Raw genomic sequence first — 25,577 nt, 5'->3', positions numbered from 1 at the left:
ATCACCTCATATTTATAAAAAAGAAAATAAAAAAGTACAATTTTTTTTTAATGAAATATATGCATTCACTACTGTACGTCGCTCTGGATAAGAGCGTCTGCTAAATGACTAAAATGTAAAATGTAAAAAATTTAAAACATTCAGCCTGACAAAATCAGATTTTTTTTATTATTTATGCCTCACCATTAGGTTCATTATTGTCAATATGTATTAACAAAGGGGTGTACATTTGGTTTTGATATTTCATATTTACAATTCATGTAATACTTATTCATGCAACCAACTGACATTTTTTGGGGTACAATTATATTGATATTGTTATCCTGCTTTTAGAATGTCAGGGTTCATTCTCAGATGTGCCAAACCAAATGTACTAGAGCATGACATTGGGGACTGGGCCCCGATCCAACAACATGCCTATCTAGTGAACCCTGAAAAGAGAGAGAAGCTCCGCAGTGAGGTGGAAAGTTACTACGGATATTGCAGGAGTTTCCTCTTGAAATCAGACATGTCAGTGGTGAGGACAACTTGGTTGTTGATTGTCTCAAGGGTGGGCAGTTAAAAAGTTGAGTGTTTTGTGTTTAGCCAGTGCATTGCCATGGATCACAATTTATTATAACTGCATGTTTTTCCGTATTGGAGATGAGTTTTGTTTGGGCTCGTTCCAAGGGGACGAGAGTTCTAGAAGCTAGTGAGTTTTAGGAAGACGAGAGTTCTAGAAGCTAGTGAGTTTTAGGAAGACAAGAGTTCTAGAAGCTAGTGAGTTTTAGGAAGACGAGAGTTCTAGAAGCTAGTGAGTTTTAGGAAGACGAGAGTTCTAGAAGCTAGTGAGTTTTAGGAAGACAAGAGTTCTAGAAGCTAGTGAGTTTTAGGAAGACGAGAGTTCTAGAAGCTAGTGAGTTTTAGGAAGACGAGAGTTCTAGAAGCTAGTGAGTTTTAGGAAGGATTCTATGGAAAGAAAAAGGACAAAAGATACTATTGTATATTATTATTTAGAAATACGTGTTTTTTTCTTGTTTTTAATTGTTGACAGCCAGTAGACACCATGTTTATATTGGTGAAGGTGAAGCATTGTAGTTGATTATAATGTGAAATGGAAGTTGTTTTCTGTTGGTGGTAAGCAAACTTGTCCAAAAGAAATGTAGGATATATTTGTTGTCTTAAGGGGGAAGGTGTTACAGGCTTTGGTTTTTCCATTTATGTTTTGAGGTTGGACTTTAGCAGGTATAGCTCGTTAGCTCGTCTAGCTCATTAGCACGTCTAGCTCGTTAGCACGTCTAGCTCGTTAGCACGTCTAGCTCATTAGCCCGTCTAGCTCGTTAGCCCGTCTAGCTCGTTAGCACGTAGGACGCACTGATTGGTGTCACCTCGTTAGTCAGTATGTGTTACACCTGTGCTGGCTTGTCCATCTCGTTGGTAGGAAGGTGTTTCACCTGAGCTGGTCCAGGTTCTATTTAAGAGTGTCTGGCCCAGTGCTCCAGTTGTCTTGATACATGTGGAGAGTCAACACCTTTAGTTGCTCCACCTTTTTGGTTTGCTTCCTGTCTTTAAGTTTGGTGTGGGTTTTTCTTTTGTTTGCCTCTTCTTGGGCAGATTTAGTGGGTCTCATGGTGGGTGTCTTTTAGGTCCCAGTTGTTGTTACTAGTCAACTTTCAGTGGACACTGAGAGAGCAAAACTGCAACATTGTTATAATACTTTTATTGCATCAAATGGTTGTTTTATGCAACAGAATAGAGGGTTCTTAGAACTATTGTGTCTGTGTGTTCTACTGAGGATGGGCCTCTGGGAGAAACACTGACAGGAGATTTACAATGTCTTTTGGGTGCTAAAACCTAGAGACTGCATTCCAGAGCATGAGTTAATGTTTCTGTTCTATATGGTACCAGGGAGAGATGACCCCAGGGCCAGACCCTGGTCTCTACATAAAGAGTACTGTTTTTACAGCAGATACTGTCTGCTGAGAATTATAAGCATCTTAAATACAAGTCTTAACCTTGTGACCCGTTCTATACATCTGTTGTTGGTCATGTAGGTTGAAAGGGGTGTATCTTGGCTTTAAAAGACCTTTGTACTTTTGTATCGTGGCTCTCAACGAATCATCTGGGGGTGATTCATCTCTCAATGAATCATCTGGGGGTGATTCATCTCTCAATGAATCATCTGGGGGTGATTCATCTCTCAATGAATCATCTGGGGGTGATTCGTCTACCAGCCATCATTATCGTAGAACACTCAATCGATTCACTTTGTATGTGTGTGTTGTATTGACCTGCTGCCTTATAAGTGAATAAAGATTTAGTTTTAGAGTAACTCTGACTTGTGTGATAAGTTTGTCTCCTCATTTGATATTAAAGAAATTAACCACCACATTTGGCGATGGGGATGTGAATCTTCACTTGGTGACCGCTCCTGATGACCTGGGTAAATGGTGCACCAGGGATCCCTCTAACTTGGGATCTCAGGGAGACCACACTTCAGGAACGGAGCAGATGGACCCACCTTTGATCTGAGAGGCAGCGAGCCGAGTGGATACCACATCTCGAACGTAGTTTAAAAAAAATAAAGAGGTGAGCGAAACACGTAAAGTGGAGTTTTTAGAAAATCCTCGTAGGCTCTGAGTGTGTATTCCTGTGTAGAGGTGTAAACAGGGCCCAGTCAGGAGGCTCTGAGTGTGTATTCCTGTGTGGAGGTGTAAACAGGGCCCAGTCAGGAGGCTCTGAGTGTGTATTCCTGTGTGGAGGTGTAAACAGGGCCCAGTCAGTAGGCTCTGAGTGTGTATTCCTGTGTGGAGGTGTAAACAGGGCCCAGTCAGGAGGCTCTGAGTGTGTATTGCTGTGTGGAGGTGTAAACAGGGCCCAGTCAGTAGGCTCTGAGTGTGTATTCCTGTGTGGAGGTGTAAACAGGGCCCAGTCAGTAGGCTCTGAGTGTGTGTTCCTGTGTAGAGGTGTAAACAGGGCCCAGTCAGTAGGCTCTGAGTGTGTATTCCTGTGTGGAGGTGTAAACAGGGCCCAGTCAGTAGGCTCTGAGTGTGTATTCCTGTGTGGAGGTGTAAACAGGGCCCAGTCAGGAGGCTCTGAGTGTGTATTCCTGTGTGAGGGGGCACCTTGGAGGCGTAAACAGGGCCCAGTCAGTGGAGGATGATCTGAGAGTCAGTCGACTCAGACACCTATCATTGGTCGGTTGCGGGCGACCTAGAGCTGTCCTGACACTGAATTGATCACAGTGGGGATTGGTCTGTAGGGGTGAGGGGCCAGGGTGACTGTGGGTTCTGTGTGAAACACGGTACCTGGTGAAACTCTATTGGAAGAAGGACCTCATTCTGAAAAGTGTCTGTGTGACTCTCAGAAGTGGTGAATTCCAATGATTTTAAATGTGCTGCCAGGTATGCCCTGGGTTTAAATATCTAGAATCTTTGGGAACTAGATGACAATTTTAATGTTAAAACATCCGGAATCCGGAATCCGCCCTGTTTACGCCTCCCAATACCTTCTTCTTGATCCCAATTGCATTGTGTCCATGTTCTGTCCTATAAGAATTTCAAAGGAAGAGAAAATGTGTCAAAGAATTACAAGCATTAAAATATATTAAGTAAATATCGAAAGATAAATGGCATCAACATACAATGTAATGTAAAATAGAAGAACATATTGGAGAAAGCACTAGCCAATACAGTACTGCCATACAGTAACAGTACTGCCATACAGGCATAATATCACATTTCAAGATATCTTTGTACACAAATTGTTCAATATTTTATCAGGCTGACTTGAAAGATTATACGCAACATTTTGCTGCGTGGCAATACTGTGTTTGGATTCTGAAGGGCATTTATACAAAAGAGGTAGTCTAGACACTGTATTAATACCATTATGCATTTGAATCCCATCTACAGCTACCATCTAAGATATTAATTTACCTCCACAAGGGTGCGGACATGTAACGTTTCCAAAATGGGATAATATTGTACATGTAACGGTTCCAAAATGGGGGAGTATTGTACATGTAACGTTTCCAAAATGGGATAGTATTGTCCATGTCACGTTATGCCCCCTTGTGAGTTAATAGTATTGCATGCTGTAGCAGGTTATATAAAGAGGAAGACCTCCATTGACAATTCAGTTCGTTGTAACATCTCGTCTGGACAGGTCACCGTCCTTAGTTAGTTAGTTAGTTAATGAACTAGCTAACGTTAGCTTCGTTATCACAAAAGTGAAACTGCTCTAGATTGGAAACTTACGTTAATGAGTGTAAAGCCATGTTGTCTTTATGGAAACGATATACAATATATGGGAAAGAATATAGTTGAGGAAATAATCCAAACCTAGTTGTGCCTAGTTAGGACATAACGTTAGCTAGCTAGCTAACGATACTGTACTGTAGCTCATACAACGCCGACGGTCAAACCCGGCTTTCTAATATTTACGTTCATTAACTATAGTAACGTTATGGAAGATATTCACAGAAAACCATCATTGTCTTCGTTATTCATTATTAGTATGTTATATTATTATAATACATTATTTCGAGACATATTCAGAGCCAAACATCAACACAACTTAACCTTTTTAACTGTTGTCGCATCCAAACTTGTCACCATCGTTTTCAGTTGTAATTGCGAAGTTCCCGGAAGAAGTCCAGCAACAACGGAGGTTCCTCGATGAACCCACCTTCTAACAAGTTCTTTGAAGAACCTTTTGGGGCTGTTTTTCATTGACCAAGAACCCTACGGTTCTTAGGGGATCTGAGAACAACTCCAGTTGAACCCTTCATTTTTAGAGTGTAGTCGGCTCTATTTACTCTCAGATTCAAACATGATGATTAGTATCAACGATCAAGTCAGCTGCTGCTGCTCCAATACAGTATGAGGTGAGACGGTGAACTGATGTTGAACTGGGCAGTCAGTCATTCATTCTGTACTATGAGTCTATCAAATCAAATTGAATTTGACCTTACAGTGAAATGCTTACTTACAAGCCGCTAACCAACAATGCAGTTTTAAAAAGTACAAATAAGAATACTAAATAAAAGGAACAAGCAGAAGTTAAATAACAATAGCTAGGAATATATACAGGGGGTACTGGTACAGAGTCAATGTGGGGGCTATATACAGGGGGTACCGGTACAGAGTCAATGTGGAGGCTATATACAGGGTGTTACGGTACAGAGTCAATGTGGGGGCTATATACAGGGTGTTACGGTACAGAGTCAATGTGGGGGCTATATACAGGGGTACCGGTACAGAGTCAATGTGGAGGCTATATACAGGGGGTACCGGTACAGAGTCAATGTGTGGGGGCACCGGTTAGTAGGTAATATGTACATGTAGGTAGAGTTATTAAAGTGACTATGCATAGATGATAACAGAGAGTGTGGGGGGGGGGCCCTTCCTCTGACACCGCCTGGTAAAGAGCTCCTGGATGGCAGGGAGCTTGGCCCCAGTGATGTACTGGGCTGTACGCACTACCCTCTGTAGTGCCTTGCGGTCGGAGGCAGAGCAGTTGCCATACCAGGCAGGGATGCAACCAGTCAGGATGCTCTCGATGGTGCAGCTGTAGAAGCTTTTGAGGATCTGAGGACCCATGCTAAATCTTTTCAGTCTCCTGAGGAGGAATAGGTTTTGTCGTGCCCTCTTCACGATTATCGTGGTGTGCTTGGACCATGATAGTTTGTTAGTGATGTGGACACCAGGGAACCTGAAGCTCTCAACCTGCTCCACTGCAGCCCCTTCGATGAGAATGGGGGCGTGCTGTCTTCCTTTTCCTGTAGTCCACAATCATCTCCTTAGTCTTGATCACGTTGAGGGAGAGGTTGTTTTCCTTGCACCACACGGCCAGGTCTCTGACCTCCCTATAGGCTGTCTCATCGTTGTTGGTGATCAGGCCTACCACTGGTGTGGCATCGGCAAACTTAATAATGGTGTTGGAGTCGTGCCTGGCTGTGCAGTCATGAGTGAACAGGGAGTACAGGAGGGGGCTGAGCACGCACCCCTGAGGGGCCCCTGAGTTGAGGATCAGTGTGGCGGATGTGTTGTTACCTACCTTTAAAAAACATGAGCTGGCGCACACCCAGAAGAATAATTTGTGAGGAGGTCCTGACTAACGGCGAATAAACTATCAAAATAAAGTCGCACACTCCATGTATAAACTCCCAGCAATTGAATGGGTATTTACCAACGTTTCAGCATCACTGTGACTTCTTCAGGGTGATGTCATGAATACTTCAACCAGGTTATGTTGACAAACAGTGCAATTAGTGCAACCAATGACAATAGAGAGGGCTGTGTCATAATGATTAAGTTAATTAAAATGAATTAGTGAAACTGTTAAATAGTATATGACATTAAATATTTTACTGTATTGTTATCATATAGAAACATCATGGAATATTGTACATCATATTAAATATATTACTGTATTGTTATCATATAGAAACATCATGGAATATTGTACATCATATTAAATATATTACTCTATTGTTATCATATAGAAACATCATGGAATATTGTACATCATATTAAATATATTACTCTATTGTTATCATATAGAAACATCATGGAATATTGTATATCATATTAAATATTTTACTGTATTGTTATCATATAGAAACATCATGGAATATTGTACATCATATTAAATATATTACTCTATTGTTATCATATAGAAACATCATGGAATATTGTACATCATATTAAATATATTACTCTATTGTTATCATATAGAAACATCATGGAATATTGTACATCATATTAAATATTTTACTCTATTGTTATCATATAGAAACATCATGGAATATTGTACATCATATTAGCATCAACATACATTATTGTTTCATTCAATTTCACATAATAAGGATATTTAATATTTTCAAGTTCAGAAGTCAGAACTCATCACCTGCTATGTAAAAGAGACAGAAGAATGCACAATGGTCAATGCTATCTGGGATCCTTGGGACATCCCTACCCTAAACCCTAACCTTAACCCCTACCTTAACCATTTTAAATGTCAACTTCAAAGGTCTAGGGACATTCAAGGATGTATCTCTACCTGAAAATACATGATCTAAGTGATTGATAGTTGGTATTCAGCAGTCATAAAGCCTTATTTACTTTAATGAACTACTAAAATAGTGATTTTGTCAGACAGCAGCTCTACACTTTATTGAGTGACTGATCCATTCATCCTTCCATCCCTCCTCAGCCTTCCTCTCCTCTGAAGACCCAGTGAGGGTGGAGCTCAGTCAGAGAGCTGTTGAGGGACTGGTTAGGAAGAACACTTCTACAGCCAGAGAGGTGAGAGGTCACACATGGTTTAGATGGTAGGCTTTGGCCTTCCCTGTAGCTCAGTTGGTAGAGCATGGTGTTTGCAACACCAGGGTTGTGGGTTCGATTCCCACGGGGGGCCAGCACAGAAAAAAAAAAAAAAACATGTATGAAATGTATGTATTCACTACTGTAAGTCGCTCTGGATAAGAGCGTCTGCTAAATGACTCAAATGTAAATGTAATGCAAATGTAAATATGTATGTCCCCTTAGCGGTTCATCACGTCAGCTAAAGGGAATATGTTCCATCATCCATGTTTATTTACATTAGTGCAAATTGTCCACTGATATTGGTGTAATTTCTCACCCCTTTTGGCTGTATAAAAGTTAATTTCCCCTCAGACACACATTTGTTCTTTGATATTATGAAGGTCATTTGTGTCAAATGTACTTTTCCCCACTCATTCACCCCATCTCTTTACATTGCTTATGCATATTCAGTGGCCTGACTGTGTCAAAGGCCCATCCTGGTAGATCTGAACCTAATGCAGCTTGGAGTGATCAGATGACAGATGTCACATTTTAGTGCCAGGTATAACTGAGGCCATAGATGCTCCATATCCATTACTTTGAGTGTTTTATATATTACTAAGTGTTAATTTCTGTGTTGCAGGGACGAGCTAACGAGCTAGACGGGCTAACGAGCTAGACGTGCTAACGAGCTAGACGCGCTAACGAGCTAGACGTGCTAACGAGCTAGACGTGCTAAAGTCCAACCTCAAAACATAAATGGAAAAACCAAAGCCTGTAACACCTTCCCCCTTAAGACAACAAATATATCCTATATTTTTGTTGGACAAGTTTGCTCACCACCAACAGAAAACAACTTCCATTTCACATTATAATCAACTACAATGCTTCACCTTCTACAATATAAACATGGTGTCTACTGGCTGTCAACAATTAAAAACAAGAAAAAAACACTTACTTTTAAATAATAATATACAATAGTATTTTTTCACCTTTTTCTTTCTATAGAATCCTAAAACTCACTAGCTTCTAGAACTCTCGTCTTCCTAAAACTCACTAGCTTCTAGAACTCTCGTCTCCTTGGAACGAGCCCAAACAAAACTCATCTCCAACACGTAAAAACATGCAGTCAAAATAAATTGTGATCCATGGTAACGCACTGGCTAAACGCAAAACACAAAACTTTTTAACTGCCCACCCTTGAGACAATCAGCAACCAAGTTGTCCTCACCACAGACATGTCTGATTTCAAGAGGAAACTCCTGCAATATCCATAGTAACTTTCCACCTCACTGCAGAGCTTCTCTCTCTATTCAGGGTTCACTAGATAGGCATGTTGTTGGATCGGGGCCCAGTCCCCAATGTCATGCTCTAGTACATTTGGGTTGGCACATCTGAGAATGAACCCTGATATTATAAAAGCAGGGCAACAATGTCAATATAATTGTACCAAAAATTGTCAGTTGGTTACATAAATAATTATGATTACTAAATGTCACATGAAATGTAAATATTAAATATTTGGTTGCATAGTCTTATTTTCAAAGTCTTTTCAATTACATTTTGCTGGGTGGGATATCCCCGATGTCAAAACACAGTTTTAACGTGTCCAAATCAATAACCAATATGCAAAAACTGTTTGTGATAAATTGAAAACCTAAACATAACATGTGCCTATTTACACAAACATCTGCCACAATAATCATATTACTTGGATTTCTTTTAAACAAGCACCTTATAAACTGTACAAGCACCAAAAACGCTGTTGTTTTGACAAGTAGCAATAAATCACTGATATCGATTAGGGGGGAAATCAGGTTGTTCGTGCTGTTGAAACTAACACAACTAAAAAAACACACATGGAAATGGGAGATATATTTTACCTCACTGGTTAGAGGACAACCTGCAGAAGACAGTCAGCTACATTTTGGAGTGATGCATTTCAATTTAGGGGTCGCTAAACAAAGGAACACAACACTTATTTGTCATAACTCATCGATATCATGTTGAAATCAATTGTGCGAGAGGAGGGAGATGAGGTTGCACGTCCTGTTAAAACTAACAGCTCAAAAACCACACGGAATCTGGGAATAATGTGTACATCCCTGGTTAGAGGACAACTTGTAGAAAACAGCTCGCTACATTTTGAAGTGATGCATTTTGATTCAAGTGGGTCACCAACATGGTAAGTGTAACAACTCTTTTTTTGTTAGTCACTTTTTGTTAAATCTCATAAATAGTAACTCTTCCATTTCAGAGCCTGGATTTTCCCCCTGAGGCTAATATCCATATCATGTTGAAATCAATAGAACAGGGGACAAACGTTTAGGGTTCTACATTGTGACATCATTAAAATACTCCTACTACAATGTTAAAACATTCTACATTGAGACATTATTTCATTGATATCATGAAACAACTCCATGTATTTTCTGATGTTTGATCAGAGATCTTTTATCAGAGTATCTCTGGTCACATTGACCACAGCCAAAAGATTTCTCTCCTGTGTGTGTTCTCTGGTGTACAGTCAGATGTCCATATCGACCAAAACTCTTCCCACATTGATCACAGCTATAAGGTTTCTCTCCTGTATGTATTCTCTGGTGTACAGTCAGATGTCCAGATCGACCAAAACTCTTCCCACATTGATCACAGCTATAAGGTTTCTCTCCTGTATGTATTCTCTGGTGAATCGTCAGCTCTCCAGTTTGATCAAAACTCTTCCCACATTGATCACAGCTATAAGGTCTCTCTCCTGTGTGTGTTCTCTGATGAATTTTAATGCCTGATGAGGTGAATCTCTTCCCACAGTCAGAGCAGCAGTGAGTTCTCTTCCCTGTGGATGTCTGCAGGTGTTTCTTGAGGTGTTCTGATCTGGAGAGACTCTTCTCTGCCTCTTCAGCATCATGATGTTGTTGAGGCTCCACAGAGGATCCACGAAAGTCCCGTCTCTCTCCTGTGTGAACGACAAAGTCAGACAGACGGTTAAAGTCCCACAACAGCAGAAATCCAATGTTTATTTGAGGTAAAAGGTGATGCCCAGATCATACCCATGAAGTTGTACAACAATTGACGTCTGTTAAGTTATTTGACCATTAAGACAGTCAACTTAGCAACAATCATATTTTGTCTTGTTTTCACATTAGTAGTAACTAGAAATAAGTTATTAAAGTTGTTGAAACTCTAAGCAGTGTGCAAGACGACTTTTGGTTTCCAATATTCTGCCCCTTTCTGCGTTAGCTCAAATTGCAGCACGAGGGCAATGCACACAATTTGATTGCAGAAACACCTCCCTGCTAATGTGGAAACCGCTAGTTATGGATGTAGTATATCTGGTAATGAGGAAACCACTAGTTATGGATGTAGTATATCTGGTAATGAGGAAACCACTAGTTATGGATGTAGTATATCTGGTAATGAGTAAACCACTAGTTATGGATGTAGTATATCTGGTAATGAGGAAACCACTAGTTATGGATGTAGTATATCTGCTAATGAGGAAACCACTAGTTATGGATGTAGTATATCTGGTAATGAGGAAACCACTAGTTATGGATGTAGTATATCTGGTAATGAGGAAACCACTAGTTATGGATGTAGTATATCTGCCTGGAGCAAAAAATGGTGAGGAAAGATTTTAGTTTTCACAATGTATTCTGAATATTACAGCGCAAGATCAGGAGTGCTACTCAAGGAAACTCACATTAACCTCTTGACGTTACCCTAGGATAGGGGGCGCCACAGCGCAGTTTGAAAAAAAATGGTGCCCATTTTAAACGGCCTACTACTCAAACTCAGAAGCTAGGATATGCATATAATTAATACTTGTGGATAGAAAACACCCTAAAGATTCTAAAAATGTTTGAATGGTGTCTGTGAGTATAACAGAACTCATATGGCAGTCAAAACCCCGAGACTGATCGAAACAGGAAGTGGAATTCTGAATTGTGGACTCAACTTCACATCTTTGCCTATTAATCACACCGTGAGCTATGGTTCATTGAGCACTTTATATTGCTTCCACTAGATGTCCCCAGTCTTTACAAAGTGGTTTGAGCCTTCTACTGTGGAAACTGACAGAATGAGAGTCTGTTGAAATTGGTCACAGGAGGAGGGCCATCACCATTATGACGCCGGCGGCCCCGTCTACCCCCTCCTTTCGAAACGTTTTGAAACACAATGCAATCGTCCCCCTCTAATCTTATTGGCTCTCTTGTTGAAACAGGCCCTGAAGATTTATGTTATACAACGTTTGACATGTTTGAACGAACCTAAATGGGGGAAAAATGTTTTTTTTTTTCTCGAAATTGCTGTCCCGCGGCCGACGAAGGTTTTGGATCAGCCTTCAGACGCGCTAACAACAGCAAGCTAATGGAACATAAAGGATGGACTTTTTCGAACGAAAATACATTTGTTGTGGACCTGGGATTCCTGGAAGTGCTTTCTGATGAAGACAACTAAAGGTAAGGGATTATTGACAATAGTATACAAGATTAGATGTGATATGAGATTGGTCCAAGATGGCGCCGAGCTGTATTTACTAGCTAATTTTCTGAGTATCGCATCCCCTTTTATCGCAAAGTGTGATTACCCAGTAAAGTTATTTTTAAATCTGGTATTACAGGTGTTTCAAGAGATATTCATCTATAAATCTTAGAATGACAATATTACATTTTAAAAATGTTTTCGAATAGTAATTGAGTAAATTGTAGCACTGTTTCCCGGGATGCATTTGAGGGAAAATAGTTAGTCAACGTCAGGCGCCGATGTAAAATGCTGTTTTTATATATAAATATGAACTTTATCGAACAAAATAATGCATGCATTGTGTAACATGATGTCCTAGGTGTGTCATCTGATGAAGTTTGTAAAAGGTTAGTGCTGCATTTAGCTGTTTTCTGGTTATTTGTGATGCATGTGGTTGGTCGGAAAATGGCTATGTGGCTACTTTTACCATGTACTCCTCTAACATAATCTAATGTTTTGCTTTTCCTGTAAAGCCTTTTTGAAATCGGACGACGTGGGTCGATTCAGGAGAGGTGTATCTATAAAACGATATGAGACAGTCCTATATTTGAAAAAATATATATATTACATTTCGTTATGCTAATGTCGATAGGAGTTTTTCGCTGGATGTTCGTCCCGCTTACGGGACGAGACCGTCATTAAGCTCTGTGTCTATTCACTAATTCACCACCGTGGGGAAAACTCAGGGGAGTTCTCATAGGCTGACAGCAAAAATAGCCTCCATTTACAGGTTGCTTATGAGTGCATTTCACATTACTTTTGGATTATAACTGTAAGGCTCGTTTGAATCTCCTGCTTAATATGTTTGTGCTATTGTCGCAAATCAACTAATTTATACTTAATAAACACTTCAACCAGTAAAATGCTCTTTAGCTAGCTTTGCCATCAGCCTGAAACTGAGGGTTTGTAAATTAAGTGTTTAACAAATTGGCCCATAACTTCACCTAACAAACAACATAGACCTACTGTAGGACCCATAACTTCACCTACCAATAACATAGACCTACTGTAGGACCCATAACTTCACCTAACAATAACATAGACCTACTGTAGGACCCATAACTTCACCTAACAATAACATAGACCTAGGACTATAAATCATTTAATATTTCAGGTGTAACAAGGAGACTAAAATGTCTTTGTCATGACATTTCATAACCTGATCACCAGATAATTTTATGAATAATCCCACTAGGCTACTCTGTGATGTGTTGTCATTCTAAATGTCCTGAATAAAGGAAAATAGCTCTGTGTGTTGAACAATAGCCTATCCACCAAGGAACAGTTCTCTACACATTATGAGCTAATTATCTCTGTGTCCAAACAGACTAATGAGACCCTACAGTAAATCAAGCAGACAATAACACATTATAAACATCAATTTGTTAGGGACGTTGGATCCAACATGGAGCACGGCATAACTGTCTTTACCAGAGTAATGAATGAAAAAGCACTTTGGTTAATTTTTTTTATTTCACCTTTATTTAACCAGGTAGGCCAGTTCTCATTTACAACTGCGACCTGGCCAAGATAAAGCAAGGCAGTGCGACAAAAAAACAACACATGTCAATAACAAAAAAACAAAAGTAGTAAATAACAATAGAAAAATCTATATACAGTGTGTTTTCAAATGGGGTAAGGAGTTAAGGCAATAGATAGGCCATAGTAGTGAAGTAATTACAATTTTGCAAATTAACACTGGAGGGATAGATGTGCAGATGATGATGTGTAAGTAGAAATACTGGTGTGCAAAAGGGAGAAAAAAATATAAATAAAAACAATATGGGGATATGGTAGGTAGTTGGATGGGCTATTTACAGATGGGCTATGTACAGCTGCAGTGATCGGTAAGCTGCTCAGATAGCTGATGTTTAAAGTTAGTGAGGGAAATATAAGTCTCCAGCTTCAGCAATTTTTGCAATTCGTTCCAGTCACTGGCAGCAGAGAACTGGAAGGAAAGGCGGCCAAAGGAGGTGTTGGCTTTGGGGATGACCAGTGAGATATACTTGCTGGAGCGCGTGCTATGGGTGGGTGTTGGGTGGTATATTGGGCTTTGGTGACAAAACGGATGGCACTGTGATAGACTGTATCCAGTTTGCTGAGTAGTGTTGGAAGCTATTTTGTAAATGACATCGCCGAAGTCGAGGATCGGTAGGATAGTCAGTTTTAGGAGGGTATGTTTGGCGGCGTGAGTGAAGGAGGCTTTGTTCCTCTGAGGAGATGAGAGAACCTTCCAGAAGGACAACCATCTCTGTAGCACTCCACCAATCAGACCTTTATGGTAGAGTGGCCAGACAGAAGCCACTCCTCAGTATAAAGCATATGACAGCCTGCTTGGAGTTTGACAAAAGGCACCTTAAGACTCTAAGACTATGAGAAACAAGATTCTCTGTCTTGATGAAACAAAGATTGAACTCTTTGGCCTGAATGCCAAGCATCACATCTGGAGGAAACCTGGCACCATCCCTACGGTGAAGCATGGTGGTGGCAGCATCATGCTGTGAGGATGTTTTTCAGCAGCAGGGACTGGGAGACTAGTCAGGATCCAGGGAAATATTAACAGAGCAAAGTGCAGAGAGATCCTTGATGAAAGACCTGCTCCAGAGTGCTCAGGACCTCAGACTGGGGTGAAGGTTCACCGTCCAACAGGACAACGACCTTAAGCACACAGCAAAGACAACGCAGGAGTGGCTTCGGGATAAGTCTCTATGTCCTTGAGTGGCCCAGCCAGAGCCCGGACTGGAACCTGATCTAACATCTCTGGAGAAACCTGAAAATAGCTGTGCAGTGACGTTCCCCATCCAACCTGACAGAGGGGTCTGAATACTTTCCGAATGCACTGTATACAGCAACACCTCCCCCATAGGCATTCCTGTCTTTTCTGTAGTTGTTATATTCCTATATTGCTACTGCTGTATCAAAGGAATTATCTAAGTGAGTTTCAGAGATGAGCACTACAGCGCATTCCAAATTCAATAGGCAGGCTAGTAAACAAAAGTTTCCAAAGAAAAACTTTTCCAGAAAATGTCAAAACGTATAATGCCCGTCCAAGAGACTGTCGACCAATCGCATTTCACATTGTGATGCTGTGACACACAGTTCCTAAGCTAATTGTCACAAAATCTCTTTTAAAAGCCCGGGGGAACACAAGTAAGCTTCATTCACCAGAAGTTATGCATGCTAGCCAACGTTAGTCAGGAGGCTCTTTAGTCTAGCTAGGCTAGGTAGGGCTGGGCGATATGGACAACATTTTCACTATTTTTTTATTCAAAAAGTTGGTGAAGCAGCAACTGTACTGGAATGAGAACAATATAGATGCTACTTCGAGAACACAAACTCTCATCTTTCACAGCAAAGAGCAGGGAGTCCAGGGGATCACTGGAGGAGCAATGGAGGAAGCATTGTGGGATTCTATTGGTGTGAGTACAGTTGTGCAGACTGAGTGGACGATGGTGAAGAACAGTGACTCTGTACAGTTGTGCAGACTGAGTGGATGATGGTGAAGAACAGTGACTCTGTACAGTTGTGCACACTGAGGACGATGGTGAAGAACAGTGACTCTGTACAGTTGTGCAGACTGAGTGGACAATGGTGAAGAACAGTGACTCTGTACAGTTGGTGAGACTGCGTGGACGATGGTGAAGAACAGTGACTGTACAGTTGGTGAGACTGAGTGGATGATGGTGAAGAACAGTGACTGTACAGTTGTGCAGACTGAGTGGACAATGGTGAAGAACAGTGACTCTGTACAGTTGGTGAGACTGCGTGGACGATGGTGAAGAACAGTGACTGTACAGTTGGTGAGACTGAGTGGATGATGGTGAAGAACAGTGACTGTACAGTTGTGCAGACTGAGTGGATGATGGTGAAGAACAGTGACTCTGTACAGTTGGTGAGACTGAGTGGACGATGGTGAAGAACAGTGACTCTGTACAGTTGGTGAGACTGAGTGGACGATGGTGAAGAACAGTGGAGTGAAAGGGGCTAAAGTTGGTAATGAACAGCAGTTTATGGTTGGAGTGGGAATCATCAGCAAGGATGGTTTTTTGGGTGACCCGTTAGAGGTCTCAAAGATGGTGAAGGATGAATTGGGTAAAGTGGAATCGGTTTGAGTGACCAGGAGCGGTATGATGCTGATTGTGTGTCAACAGCACAAAAGGAGAAGCTCTGTGACTCAACAAGATGTGGACGTACGATGTGGAAGGCTATGACTTTCAGAGTAGGGCACCGGTTAAAAGTGTCATCTCTGGTGTTGCGTTGGACATAGAGGCTGGGTGGTTTAGGGAAAACATTCCAGGTATACGCACGTCAATAAAATGAATGATAGCAGGAAGGTTTTACTGTCGTTTGGTGAACTGATTCTCCCATCTTATGTAAAACCTGGGTATGTGAGATATGCGGTGAGACCCTATGTACAGAAGCCGCTGCGGTGTTACAATTGTAAAAGTTTGGACACGCGTCAAGTGTTTGTCCAAGGAATAAATATGTCGTAGTTGAAGAGTCAGATGAAGCATGTTGTTGTAATTGTGATGGGAATCACGTTCCCAAGATCCTGGAGTGCCCTGTACGGATGAAGGATGTCACAGTAGCTAGGATCAGGCCCATCCAGCAGGTGTCCTATGTGCAGGCAGTGAAAATAGCTGAAGGAGTGAGTAGAGAGAAGGTAGTGGATGTCCAAAAGTCTGCAGTGAAGCCATGCAGGAGAAGGATCCCAACACACTAATAGTGTAGAAGGTGGACTGAGTTGTGTTTATAGCGCAAGTGAGAAATTGCACTAGTCAAACTGTTTATTTTGTATTCTATAATTTTAATTAGAATGATACAACCCCATACAGTAGGTGGCAGAAATACACCTGATGAGTGTAGTCTGACAATAAACCTCAGCGAAGAAGACATGGTAAGAACCAAAGTGTTGGTCAGTGTTTCCAGATGACCCTAATTAGATGTTACATTACATGTTTTCTTACTTCATGTAGCTGGCTAGCTAGCCAACATATTCAAACTTCTTATTCCTCTCTGATAAGCATGTTTGTGCAGCGGTATCTTATCTATGCCTACACCAGCACCAGGCAGTATTAGCCAGCTACGTTTGACTCTTAATACATTTAGCAAGCTAGCTAGCGATTAGCATTAGCGGCTAACATTATTTTAGCAACACCTTGCTAAGAAAAGACAAATGTTTCGCCTTCAATGTAATGGCATGAAAATAATTGCCAGAATATTATACAATGACTTATCAACAGCTCTAACAATTTGACCCCCACAGGAAATCTTCACTGGCAGTTATAGAAAGACCCATTTACCATCTAGCCATTGATTCTTGAAGAATATAACTTATAAATGCCTCAAATGATTCAACTGTATTACCCCATCAGAAACCAAAACATGAGCTCGTATAAGGCCACTGTTTGTAAACCAATACTATATGGCTGAGGAGTAGGGTCGAGCCAAGCGTTCTGACCTCACAAAGACAGTAAAGCAAAGACTAAGCGAACTGGCTACCGTTGGATAGCTTGCTAGACACAAATGAGAAAAAACCTCACTCTTACCATTTTACTTGCCCTAGCAGAGCTGGTTAGGCTGTTTTCATGTTATCCAGAGCGTTGGTGACTAACTGTGCTGCTCGCAACAATTTAATTTGAGCTTTTTTTAACGTTTACTGACACCTGGACATATTCAACGGGTGTTGAGCGCTAGTAAATTGTTCAGTTATTCTAAGCTCCGGTACACTCAGACGAGAGTGCTCTGAAATCGGAGTAGAGAGCCAGAGCGAATTTAGGAACGCACCCGAATTAACAATGTCCACTGAGAAAGCACACAACCCCTTGGCTAAGAATGATGTGAATAATCAAGTCAATAAACGTTGGGTAGTTAGTTAGAATATAGTTAATATACTGGTAAGTTTGATGTATAAGTAGCCAACTAACGTTAGGTAGCTACAGTTGAAGTCGGAAGTTAACATACACTTTAGCCAAATACATTTAAGCTCAGTTTTTCACAATTCCTGACATTTAATCCTAGTAAAAATGCCATGTCTTAGGTCAGTTAGGATCACCACTTTATTTTAAGAATGTGAAATGTCAGAATAATAGTAGAGAGAATGATTTATTTCAGCTTTTATTTCTTTCATCACATTCCCAGTGGGTCAGAAGTTTACATACACTCAATTAGTATTTGGTAACATTGCCTTTAAATTGTTTAACTTGGGTCAAACGTTTCTGGTAGCCTTCCACAAGCTTCCCACAATAAGTTGGGTGAATTTTGGCCCATTCCTCCTGACAGAGCTGGTGTAAGGGAGACAGTTTTGCAGGCCTCCTTGCTAACACACGCTTTTCAGTTCTGCCCACACATTTTCTATGGGATTGAGGTCAGGGCTTTGTGATGGCCACTCCAAGACTTTGACTTTGTTGTCCTTAAGCCAATTTGCCACAACTTTGGAACTATGCTTGGGGTCATTGTCCATTTGGAAGACCCATTTGCGACCAAGCTTTAACCTCCTGACTGATGTCAGACAAGTTAAAGTGTAGGAAGCATGAGTTTTTACTCACCAGCGTAACAACACAGTATGGTTGAAGACTTAGTAAGCTAGTTGTAGTCACGATATGGTTACCTATAAGTACAAACAGTTATGTTTTTGCATTATTACAAATGTATTAACTTATTTTGGTAAATCTTCTAAACTACCCACAATTCACTATTTCCCAACGTCATATGTATTATCAACTCTATACTACCGAGTTTGTATGCCAGTGTAACGGTGTAATGAAGTTACATTTTTTTTATTTTATTTAACCTTCATTTAAACAGGCAAGCCAGCTAAGGACACATTCTTATTTACAATGACGGCCAAACACCTGCCAAACCCTAACCCAGACGATGCTGGGCCACTGTGCGTTGCCCTATGGGACTCCCAATCCGGCCTGTTATGATACAGCCTAGTTTTGAACCAGGGTCTGTAGTGACACCTCTAGCACTGAGATGCAGTACCTTAGATCGCTGCTCGTGTGTTTACATTACAGTCAGTGATAAAGGATGTGATTCTGGGTAACCCAATGTGATTCTGGGTAACCCACAGCAGATTTTTTGGAGAAATTGGAAATTGAGTGGTCCTGGGATAGAAATGTATGAAGTTGACATTACATCATAAAATCCAACTTTTACATCATAAATTAGCAATTTATGTTTTAGTAACTTCTGTTGGCCTCTCTTTATATGTAATTTGATGAATCTCAGTTTTCCATGTGGGTTTTATGCTAAAGTTCCCTCTTTCAAGTTGGTAGCAAACTGGAAAATGCCTCATCTTAGGAGTGCTATTTATATCCTGATCATTCATCCACACTGCATCTTCTTTAGGAGTGCTATTTATATTCTGATCATTCATCCACACTGCATCTTCTTTAGGAGTGCTATTTATATCCTGATCATTCATCCACACTGCATCTTCTTTAGGAGTGCTATTTATATCCTGATCATTCATCCACACTGCATCTTCTTTAGGAGTGCTATTTATATCCTGATCATTCATCCACACTGCATCTTCTTTAGGAGTGCTATTTATATTCTGATCATTCATCCACACTGCATCTTCTTTAGGAGTGCTATTTATATCCTGATCATTCATCCACACTGCATCTTCTTTAGGAGTGCTATTTATATCCTCATCATTCATCCACACTGCATCTTCTTTAGGAGTGCTATTTATATCCTGATCATTCATCCACACTGCATCTTCTTTAGGAGTGCTATTTATATCCTGATCATTCATCCTCACTGCATCTTCGTTAGGAGTACTATTTATATCCTGTCGCCTACTGATCATTCATCCACACTGTGTGTCTCATCAATGCAGGTAATTTATGACATGTATAAAGTATGTGTTTTATAAACTCATGAACACCAGCCAGTTTATCAGCCCCGTACTGTTAGTTTAGGTGGATTATACTTCTTCACCACCAGCGGGGGATGTTGAGTAATATTTCAGGTTAATTTGATATATACTGCTCAAAAAAATAAAGGGAACACTTAAACAACACATCCTAGATCTGAATGAAAGAAATAATCTTATTAAATACTTTTTTCTTTACATAGTTGAATGTGCTGACAACAAAATCACACAAAAATAATCAATGGAAATCCAATCCAACAGGGACATTGATCTGATTAACACCAGTAAATACAGTGAGTACTATCTAATAAAACAGGGACATTGATCTGATTAACACCAGTAAATACAGTGAGTACTATCTAATAAAACAGGGACATTGATCTGATTAACACCAGTAAATACAGTGAGTACTATCTAATAAAACAGGGACATTGATCTGATTAACACCAGTAAATACAGTGAGTACTATCTTATAAAACAGGGACACAAACTCTGCAGTTGTTGAACTAATGTGTGATTTTAAAAGGGCATTCTACACTTGAATATGTTTTTGTACTGTCGGAATTGTTCATGACGTCCTTTCCTGTTGAAAAGTGATATATAAATACAGTAAATTATAAACACACTAAAGGGAAACAAATAAATGTTTTGCGCAAAATAGTGTTTTTTTAGACAACTGCAAACTAGACGGAGTGAGTGATGTCATAGTAAGGCCTCCAAGGAGTTGGCTTGATGGGAAGTCGTGATGTCATCCAATAGGAGACTGATCTTCATGTGAATATTCATTATTCTTTTTAAAATCCTTCCTGTTCTGTCAAGTTGGTTGTTGATCATTGCTAGAAAGCCATTTTCAAGTCTTGCTATAGACTTTCAAGACGATTTAAGTCCAAACTGTAACTAGGCCACTCAGGAACATTCAATGTCATCTTGGTAAGCTCCTCCAGTGTAGATTTGGCCTTGTGGTTTAGGTTATTGTCCTGTTAGGACAGTTTTTTGTATTCAGATCTCTGAAATGCTCTCTAACTACGTAACATTTAGTGTCTCCTTATGTTACGCTGGCAAAACAGTTTTTATGGGCACAGAAATCCTAAATAATTTCAGAGTTTGCTAAATCCAATGGTTCTAACCGAGAGTCACCTTAACTTTATTGACAACACCCAAATAGATACTGTCATTAACGTCGTTCTTCAATAATTACACATAATACTTAATACTGTAGCTGTTTAGTTACAGTCACATGTTCAACTATCATCAGCTGATCCAGGAAATCATTTTCTGAATGACAGTCACATGACAAACATCACGACATGTAACAACAACCAAAGTGCTTCTTCATTCATTACTCTGGTAAAGACAGTTATGCCGTTCTCCATGTTGGATCCAACATCCCTAACAAATGTATGTTTATAAAGTGTTATTGTCTGCTTGATTTACAGTAGGGTCTCGTTAGTCTGTTTGGACACAGAGATACTTAGCTCATAATGTGTAGAGAACTGTTCCTTGATGGATAGGCTATTGTACAACACACAGAGCTATTTTCCTATATTCAGGACATTTAGAATGACAACACATTACAGAGTAGCCTAGTGGGATTATTCACAAAATTATCTGGTGATCAGGTTATGAAATGTCATGACAAAGACATGTTAGTTTCCATGTTTCACCTGAAATATTAAATTATATATAGTCTTAGGTGAAGTAGGTCTATGTTGTTGTTAGGTGAAGTTATGGGTCCTACAGTAGGTCTATGTTGTTAGGTGAAGTTATGGGTCTTACAGTTGGTCTATGTTATTGTTAGGTGAAGTTATGGGCCAATTTGTTAAACACTTAGTGTACAAACCCTCATTGTCAGGCTGATGTTAAAGCTAGCCATAGAGCATTTTACTGGTTGAAGTGTTTTTTAAGTATAAATCAGTTGATATGCGACAATAACACAAACATATTAAGCAGGTGATTCAAGCGAGTCTTACAATTATAATCCATATTTAATGTGAAATGCACTCATAAGCAACCTGTAAATGGAGGCTATATTTGCTGTCAGCCTATGAGAACTCCCCTGAGTTTTCCCCCACGGTGGTGAATTAGTGAATAGACACAGAGCTTAATGTGAGTTTCCTTGAGTAGCACTCCTGATCTTGTGCTGTAATATTCAGAATACATTGTGAAAACTAAAATCTTTGCTCACTATTTTTTGATTCCAGGCAGATATACTACATCCATAACTAGTGGTTTCCTCATTACCAGATATACTACATCCATAACTAGTGGTTTCCTCATTACCAGATATACTACATCCATAACTAGTGGTTTCCTCATTACCAGATATACTACATCCATAACTAGTGGTTTCCTCATTACCAGATATACTACATCCATAACTAGTGGTTTCCTCGTTACCAGATATACTACATCCATAACTAGTGGTTTCCTCATTACCAGATATACTACATCCATAACTAGTGGTTTCTTCATTACCAGATATACTACATCCATAACTAGTGGTTTCCTCATTACCAAATATACTACATCCATAACTAGTGGTTTCCTCATTAGCAGATATACTACATCCATAACTAGTGGTTTCCTCATTACCAGATACACTACATCCATAACTAGTGGTTTCCTCATTACCAGATACACTACATCCATAACTAGTGGTTTCCTCATTAGCAGATATACTACATCCATAACTAGTGGTTTCCTCATTACCAGATATACTACATCCATAACTAGTGGTTTCCTCATTACCAGATATACTACATCCATAACTAGTGGTTTCCTCATTAGCAGGGAAGTGTTTCTGCAATCATTTTTGTGTGCGCATTGACCTCGTGTCGCAATTTTAGCAAACACAGAAAGGGGCCAATATTGGAGACCAAAAGTCATCTGGCACACTGCTTAGGGTTTCAACAACTTTAAAAACTTTTCTAGTTACTACTAGTGTGAAAACAAGACAAAATATGATTGTTGCTAAGTTGACTGTCTTAATTGTCAAATATTTTAACAGACGTCAATTGTTGTACAACTTCATGGGTACGCTCTGGGCATCACCTTTTACCTCAAATAAACAGTGGATTTCTGCTGTTGTGGACCTTTAACCATCTGCCTGACTTTGTTCTCACAGGAGAGAGACGGGACTATTGGGATCCTGGGGATCCTCAACAACATCATGATGCTGACGAGGCAGAGAAGAGTCTCTCCAGATCAGAACTCCTCAAGAAACACCAGCGAGTTCACACAGGAGAGAAATCTCATTGCTGCTCTGACTGTGGGAAAATATTCAACTCTTCACTAGGCCTTAAAATACATCAAAGAATTCACACTGGAGAGAAATCTTATGGCTGTGATCAATGTGGGAAGAGTTTTATTCGGCTACAAACTCTGAAATCACACCAGAGGATACACACTGGAGAGAAACCTTTTGGCTGTGATCAATGTGGGAAGGGTTTTACTCAGCTAAACAGCCTGATAGTACACCAGCGGACACACACAGGAGAGAAACTTATGGCTGTAATCAATGTGGGAAAAGTTTTACGACATCTAGCTATCTAACTATACACAAGAGAACACACACAGGAGAGAAACCATATAGCTGTAATCAATGTGGGAAGAGTTTTACTCAGCTAAACAGCCTGATAGTACACCAGCGGACACACACAGGAGAGAAACCTTATGTCTGTGATCAATGTGTAAAGAGTTTTACTACATCTAGCTGTCTAACTAAACACCAGAGAACACACACAGGACAGAAACCTTATAGCTGTGATCAGTGTGGGAAGAGATACTCTGATAAAAGATCTCTGATCAAACATCAGAAACTACATGAAGGAGTTGTTTCATGATATCAGTGAAATAATGTCACAATGTAGAATGTTTTAACATTGTAGTAGGAGTATTTTAATAACGTCAGAATGTAGAACCCTAAACGTTTGTTGTTCAATTGATTTTAGCCTCAGGGGGAAAAATCCAGGCTCTGAAATGGAAGAGTTACTATTTATGTGATTTAACAAAAAGTGACTAACAAAAAAAGAGTTCTGTTACACTTACCATATTGGTGACCCACTGGAATCACAATGCAACACTTCAAAATGTAGCTAGATGTTTTCTACAAATTGTCCTCTAACCAGTGATGTACACATTATTCCCATATTCCATGTGGTTTTTGAGCTGTTAGTTTTAACAGGACGTGCAACCTCATCTCCCTCCTCTCGCACAATTGATTTCAACATGATATCGATGAGTGATGACAAATAAGTGTTGTGTTCCTTTGTTCAGCGACCCCTAAATGTAAATGCATCACTGTTGCCCTGCTTTTAGAATATCAGGGTTCATTCTCAGATGTGCCAACCCAAATGTACTAGAGCATGACATTGGGGACTGGGCCCCGATCCAACAACATGCCTATCTAGTGAACACTGGAAAGAGAGAGAAGCTCTGCAATGAGGTGGAAAGTTACTACGGATATTGCAGGAGTTTCCTCTTGAAATCAGACATGTCTGTGGTCAGGACAACTTGGTTGCTGATTGTCTCAAGGGTGGGCAGTTAAAAAGTTTTGTGTTTTGCGTTTAGCCAGTCCGTTGCCATGGATCACAATTTATTTTGACTGCATGTTTTTCCGTATTGGAGATGAGTTTTGTTTGGGCTCGTTCCAAGGAGACGAGAGTTCTAGAAGCTAGTGAGTTTTAGGAAGAGGAGAATTCTAGAAGCTAGTGAGTTTTAGGAAGACGAGTGTTCTAGAAGCTAGTGAGTTTTAGGAAGACGAGAGTTCTAGAAGCTAGTGAGTTTTAGGAAGAGGAGAGTTCTAGAAGCTAGTGAGATTTAGAAAGACGAGAGTTCTAGAAGCTAGTGAGTTTTAGGAAGACGAGAGTTCTAGAAGCTAGTGGGATTTAGGATTCTATAGAAAGAAAAAGGAGAAACAAATAATCCTATTGTATATTATTATTTAGAAATACGTGTTTTTTCTTGTTTTTAATTGTTGACAGCCAGTAGACACCATGTTTATATTGGTGAAGGTGAAGCATTGTAGTTGATTATAATGTGAAATGGAAGTTGTTTTCTGTTGGTGGTGAGCAAACTTGTCCATCAAAAATATAGGATATATTTGTCTTAAGGGGGAAGGTGTTACAGGCTTTGGTTTTTCCATTTATGTTTTGAGGTTGGACGTTAGCACATCTAGCTCGTTAGCACGTCTAGCTCGTTAGCACGTCTAGCTCGTTAGCCCGTCTAGCTCGTTAGCCCGTCTAGCTCGTTAGCACGTAGGACGCACTGATTGGTGTCACCTCAGTTAGTCAATGTGTTACACCTGTGCTGGCTTGTCCATCTCGTTATGGTTGAATATAACATCCAATTGTTAATATTGTAATCAATTAATTTTCCTTAGAATGCTCATTAGTCTTTCAGTTGTTATTCTTCATTTTTTTTATCCTCTTATGTTTGTGGTAAATATTGCTGTTTATTTTCATTGTTTTTTTGTTTTCTTTTCCCTGTGAAGCCATTGTGTTTCATCCATGTCTGAAATGTGCTGTATAAATAAAGCTTGATTTGAACATATAAAACTAATGAACCCAATGACTGACAATCAACAGACTTTTGCAAAACTAATGAACAAATATGTGCAAAAGCAACACGTATCTTGGTCCATCTTAGTATGAAAAACAGTATAAATTCAGTATATCTTCCACTATGTCAAAATAGTGCTGGTATGTAAGTTTAGTATCACTTTTCAACCAACCCAGTTCATTTGTTGAAAATGAAAAATTTTGAAATCAACAATATGTTAAAGGATTCAACTCCTGAAAACTGAAACAAACAATTGGATCAAACAGATCAATCCTACTGGACATTGGGTTTGATTCAGACCCTGCCAGCATGGCCAG

The 25,577-nt window shown here is 39.9% G+C and overlaps 1 pseudogene; it reads left to right on the top strand.

The window, feature by feature from the left end:
- Positions 1-15,772: 15,772 nt before the first annotated feature.
- LOC145876240 (uncharacterized) lies at positions 15,773-23,743 on the top strand (annotated as a pseudogene).
- Positions 23,744-25,577: the final 1,834 nt, after the last annotated feature.

Source organism: Salmo salar, unplaced genomic scaffold (genome assembly GCF_965601325.2).
Source record: "Salmo salar unplaced genomic scaffold, fSalSal1 ptg000519l, whole genome shotgun sequence".
NCBI lineage: Eukaryota > Metazoa > Chordata > Actinopteri > Salmoniformes > Salmonidae > Salmo > Salmo salar.
This window is presented reverse-complemented; position numbering and strand designations above follow the sequence as displayed.